Source organism: Hippopotamus amphibius, chromosome 4 (assembly GCF_030028045.1).
Source record: "Hippopotamus amphibius kiboko isolate mHipAmp2 chromosome 4, mHipAmp2.hap2, whole genome shotgun sequence".
NCBI lineage: Eukaryota > Metazoa > Chordata > Mammalia > Artiodactyla > Hippopotamidae > Hippopotamus > Hippopotamus amphibius.
Genome location: NC_080189.1, coordinates 100,219,326 through 100,225,341, shown reverse-complemented (window position 1 = coordinate 100,225,341; position 6,016 = coordinate 100,219,326).

The window sequence follows — 6,016 nt, the reverse complement described above, 5'->3', positions numbered from 1 at the left end:
CAGGCGGGTGGGGGTGAAATGGGTGAGTCTGCTGTTGATGGGGTGCGTGGCGGGTGAGAGGAAGGGAGGAGCCTGATGGGATGAGGAGGTGGGTGGTGATGCCACTGATGGAAATAAGGAAGAGAACACCTTACAGACGCTGGTGCAGTATTTTTATATCATACACTTATTAGAGATTATTGATTTGATGGAATTGTTTTTCTGAAAAAAAAAACCACCCATTCCTTTATATGATAGGAAGATATAACTGTATATAACTTTCCAGAATACGTAGAGCAGAAATATTATTTCTGGTGTAATTTGTAATTTAATATTATAATTTATAATTTATGATTAATATATATCATAATATATAATTATACTATGATTATATGTGTTATATACTCATAATATATAATTTATGCTTATAATTTAATCATAAATTCATGTTGCCTTCCTGCCTGTTTCCATATTTTACTTTTCCTCCCTTCCCATCATTCCTTTATCCTTTTCTGCTCACTAGGGTAAGAAAACACACTTCTTGCTCTCTGTTTGATTGGGTTGGCAGGTTTTTCTTGAGTTCTTTGGACCCCAGGTGCAGGGTCACACTTATTTCTCACTGGCGATATCCTCCGAGGATAGTAGAATGAAACCGCAACATTGGCAAAGCATTTCACTTGCACTCTTGTTGGAGCCGCCGTTAGGGAGACCCAGCTGGGTTGTATCTTGGTTTAGTCACAGGTGAGTGAGTTGTCTCAGGAGGACACAGCGGTAACGCATAGAGCTGGAGATCACTCTGATTTCCTTACCCAACCCCGTGCTCTGCAGACGCCCTGCCTAGTGTTACCCACACATGGGACATTTGCCTGGTGTGTCCGGGAGGGTCTGCAAATACAAAGGGCTCTTGCTCCCAGGCACCGCCAGTGCTGACGGTGGTGGTCATGGGTGTGGCTCCTGCTTTGCCCCTTGGAGCACACTGTGCCCAGCATCGTAACAAAACCATTGTGACGGTGAGCGAGGTGGCTCACCTCCCAGTTTTGCTTGGGGTCAGCCCACCGGGTCAGTTTAGAAACACGTCTGCCAGCTGGAGAGGCAGGACCCCCGCCCTGACTCTGCCTCGCCCTGCGGGTCTGCTCCCGGCTCAGGATGGGCAGAGGGCAGTACAGGACCCTGCTGCGCGCTGCTGGGCACCAGCTTCTCTCCCTCTCACACAGGCAGCCACCGCTCTGCTCTGCTCCCCTGTCTTCTCTGCAGCTCAGTCTCCCAGTCTAAGGCCTCCAGCGTGCACTGGAGCGGAGAGCCAGGAGCCTGCGGATGAGGAGAGGGACAGTTGGCCCTCCCTGGGAGCTGGTGCTGCAGTGCTTTCATTTCTTCTGTTACAGCCTTGAAGCCATGCTTGTGCTAACAACTCTGGGAAATACGTGATTATTCTGCTAGTTATTTTGAGGACCTTTTAGAGGCTATTCTCCTTGGAAATATCTTCCTATAAATTATATTGATTCCACTGCTCCATGAAACCAAACCTCCTTCGGAAGCACCCTGGCCGTGTGTCCCTGTGCATTGTCAGAGGCGCTGCTCCCAGCTTCCCAGATGCTTTCCTGCCTGGCCGTCTGTGTCTCACCCCATGACATTAAGGATGCCCGCGAGGGCCTTGCCCACCCACCACCTCACCATCCCAGAGGGTCCCAGCCTGCTGGGCGTGCGTGTGTAGATTTCCACCTGGCAGCACAGATTCCGTCGGGGATTCATCCTCCAGTTCCCAGCGATGCCCGTCCCCACCCTCAGTCTCTTCCCTAAGCAGGATACTCAGGCCTTCAGATGTCCACAGCTGAACTCATGTGCTCAAGAACCTACCTGCCCTGGGTGCTTATTTAACTTAATGGGCTGAAAGCCAGAGATTTTACATTCCCAGTAGAATGAATAATACAATGGGTGGACTTCTTCTTATTAATATTGGAATGGATTTAGGGTTAGAAATGAGCATTAGAACAAGTTATAAGCAAATAGTAAACTTGAAAATGATAAAAATAAACCTCACTATCTCAGATGATACTCATCTTTGCATGTGTGTGCATGTGTGCATGTGTGAGGGAGAGAGAGGAGAGGAAGAGAGACAAGGTCCTGCTTTTCTCTGAGCATATGACAAGTGAGGGGCCTATCTGGTAACTATTTAAATCCTAAAAATAAAGAAATTTTAAAATTTTTATACCAAAAAAGTATAACATTTTTCCAGTCATATGAAACAAGAATTTCTGATGGCTGCAGAGCAAAGAGAAGTTCATGCTGCAAAATAGGGAATGGGGTGGTTTATTAATTCATTAAAGCATTTAATTTATTGATAACTTATTAATTAAATCTGTAACAGATGCTTATTTAAAGTGCTACTATTTACCTAATGCAACCCAAAATGGTTTAAATCAGACTTCTTTTGAAATCCTCAGAGCCACTTAATTAACGTGTGACCATAAGAAAGTTGAAGTACCTATAAGTTGGGTATAATAGTTCCTATCTTAAATGAGTTAATATACATCAAGCATTTAGTACGAAGCTTGGCAATGAGCAGGGGTTACAGGCTTTTTTATTACTGTTTTGAGAAGGAAAAATTGTTGCCTTACGTGGAATGCAGTTGGTTGCAATGTTGTCATTTCACCATAAGAGGGCAGTGCTTTAATGGAAAAAGCAGGAAATGCACTTGGTATTAGAAATGGCAAGAAGCGTCACAATATTGTTCAGCCATTTCATAGGATCAGAGAACGGGGCTGCACTTGGCCTTGATCAGCACTTATTATCATCACCTGGTCATCACTTATTCATTCTCTCATCTGTCTCTATAAAGTTCTCATGCAATTTTTAGCCAAATTTTGAAAAATGGTCTCTTACTGGTTCTCCCACTCAAAGTAAGGTGTGCTTTTTTTTTTTTTTCAACCCTCTTTGTCTCTACAACAAAGATGTTTTTAAGCGTTGCGTATTTGTGTATAAAATTTGGAGGACAGGCATGGTTCTCCATCATCTGACTGTCTCTCCCTGTCTTTCTGTTTTCGCTTGTCTGATTCCTCGGTTAATTTCACCTCATTATATTTTTTTATTGGAGTATAGTTGATTTACAATGTTGTGTTAGTTTCAGGTGTACGGCAAAGTGATTCAGTTATACATATATGTATATACACTCTTTTTAAGATTCTTTTCTCATATATGTTATTACACAATATTCAGTAGAGTTCTCTGTGGCATACAGTAGGGTTGTCTATCTTATAAATAGTAAGTAGTGTGTATATGTTAATCCCAAACTCCTGATTTATCCATCCACCCCACCCCACATTTCCCCTTTGGTAACCACAAGTTTGTTTTCAATATCTGTAAGTCTGTTTCAGATTTTTTGTATTGGGGTATAGTTGTTTTACAATGTCGTGTTAGTTTCTCCTCCACATATGAGTGCTATCCTGTGATATTTGTCTTTCTCTGTCTGACTTCACTTTGTATGATAATCTTTAGGTCCACCCATGTTGCTTCAAATGGCATTATTTCATTCTTTTTTTCTGGCTTAGTAAGATTCCATTGTACATATGTACCATGTCTTCTTTATTCATTTCTCTATCAATGGACATTTAGGTTGCTTCCATCTCTTGGCTATTGTAAGTAATTCTGAAATGAACATTGGGGTGCTTGTATCTTTTTGGATTATGCTTTTTTGCAGGATATATGCCCAGGAGTGTGATTGCTGGATCATATGGTAGTTTTATTTTTGGTTTTTTAAGGAAGCTCCATACTGTTCTCCATAGTGGCTGTACCAATTTACATTCCTACCAACAGTATAGGAGGGTTCCCTTTTCTCCACACCCTCTCCAGCATTTATTGTTTGTAGACATTTTGTTGATGGACATGCTGACTGGGGTAAGGTTTTGATTACATTGTGGTTTTCATTTGCATTTCTCTGACAATTAGTGATGTTGAGCACCTTTTCATTTGCTTTTTGGCCATCTATATGTCTTCTTTGGAGAAATGTCTATTTAGACCTTCTGCCCATTTTTTGATTGGGTTGTTTGTTTTTTTTGACAGCTGCATGAGCTGTTTTTATATTTTGGAGATTAATCCCTTGTCAGTTGCTTCATTTGCAAGTATTTTCTTCCATTCTGTGGGTTGTCTTTTTTGTTTTATTTATGGTTTTATTTGCTGTGCAGAAGGTTTTAAGTTTAATTAGGTCCCATTTGTTTTTTTTTGTTTTCATTTCCATCACTCTAGGAGATGGATCCAAAAAAAAAATTGCTACAATTTATGTCAAAGAGTGTTCTGCCTATGTTTTCCTCTAAGAGTTTTATAGTGTTCGACCTTAAATTTAGGTGTTTGATCCACTTTATTTTTATGTATGGTGTTAGAGAATGTTAGAGAGTGTTCATTCTTTTACATATAGCTGTCCAGTTTTCCCAGCACCACTTATTAAAGAGACTGTCTTGTGTTCATTGTATATTCTTGTCTCCTTTTTTGTAGATTAATTGATCACATGTGCATGGGTTTATTGCTGGGCTTTCTATCCTGTTGATTTATATTTCTGTTTTTGTGCCAATAGCATACTGTTTTGATTACTTTAGCTTTGTAGTATAGTGCAAAGTCAGGGAGCCTGATTCCTTCAGCTCCATTTTTCTTTCACAATGTTGCTTTGGCTCTTTGGGGTCTGTGTTTCCATATACATTTTATATTTTTTGTTCTAGTTCTATGAAAAATACCATTGGTAATTTGATAGGCGTTGCATTGAATCTGTAGATTGCCTTGGGTAATATAGTCATTTTGACAATAGTGACTCTTCCAATCAAAGAACACGGTATATCTTTCCATTTGTTTCTCTCATCTTCAATTTCTTTCATCAGAGTCTTATAGTTTTCAGAGTATAGGTCTTTTGCCTCCTTAGGTAAGTTTATTCCTAGGTATTTTGTTCTTTTTGATGTGATGGTAAATGGGATTGTTTCTTTATTTTCTCTTTCTGATCTTTTATTATTTGTGTATAGGAATACAAAAGATTTCTGTGTATTAATTTTGTATCCTGTAACTACCGAATTCATTGATGCATTCTAGTAGTTTTCTGGTGACATCTTTAGGATTTTCTATGTATAGTATCATGTCATCTGCAAACAGTGACAGTTTTACCTCTTCTTTTCCAACTTGGATTCATTTTATTTCTTTTTCTTCTCTGACTGCTGTGGCTAGGACTTCCAAAAGTGTGTTGAATAAGAGTGGCGAGAGTGAACATCCTTGTCTTGTTCCTGATCTGAGAGGAAATGCTTTCAGCTTTTCACCATTGAGAATGATGTTAGCTGTGAGTTTTTCATCTATGGGCTTTATTATGTTAAGTTCCCTCTATGCCCACTTTCTGGAGAGTTTTAATCATGAATGGGTGTTGGATTTTATCTGAAGCTTTTTCTGCATCTATTGAGATGATCGCATGGTTTTTATTCAGATTGTTACTGTGGTGTATCACATTGATCAATTTGTAGATGCTGAAGAATTCTGGCATTGCTGGTATAAATCCCACTTGATCATGGGGTATGATCTTTTTAATGTATTGGATTTGGTTTGCTAGTATTTTGTTGAGTATTTTTGTGTCTGTTCATCAGCGATATTGGCCTGTAATTTTCTTTTTTTTTTTTTTTTTTCTTTTTTTTGTGGTACCTTTGGTTTTGGTATCAGGGTGATGGTGGCCTCATAGAATGAGCTTGGCAGTGTTCCTTCCTCTGCAGTATTTTGGAAGAGTTTCACAAGGGTAGATATTAACTTCTCTCTAAGTGATTGATAGTATTCGCCTATGAAGCCATCGGGACCTGGACTTTTGTTTGTTGGAAGGTTTTTAATCACTGTTTCAACTTCAGTACTTGTGATTGGTCTGTTCATATTTTCTATTTCTTCCTGGTTCAGTCTTGGAAGGTTGTATCTTTCTAGGAATTTGTCCATTTCTTCTTGGTTGTCCATTTTATTGGCATAGAGTTGTTTGTAGTAGTCTCATATGGTGTTTTGTATTTCATTGGTGTCAGTTTTAACTTATTTTTCA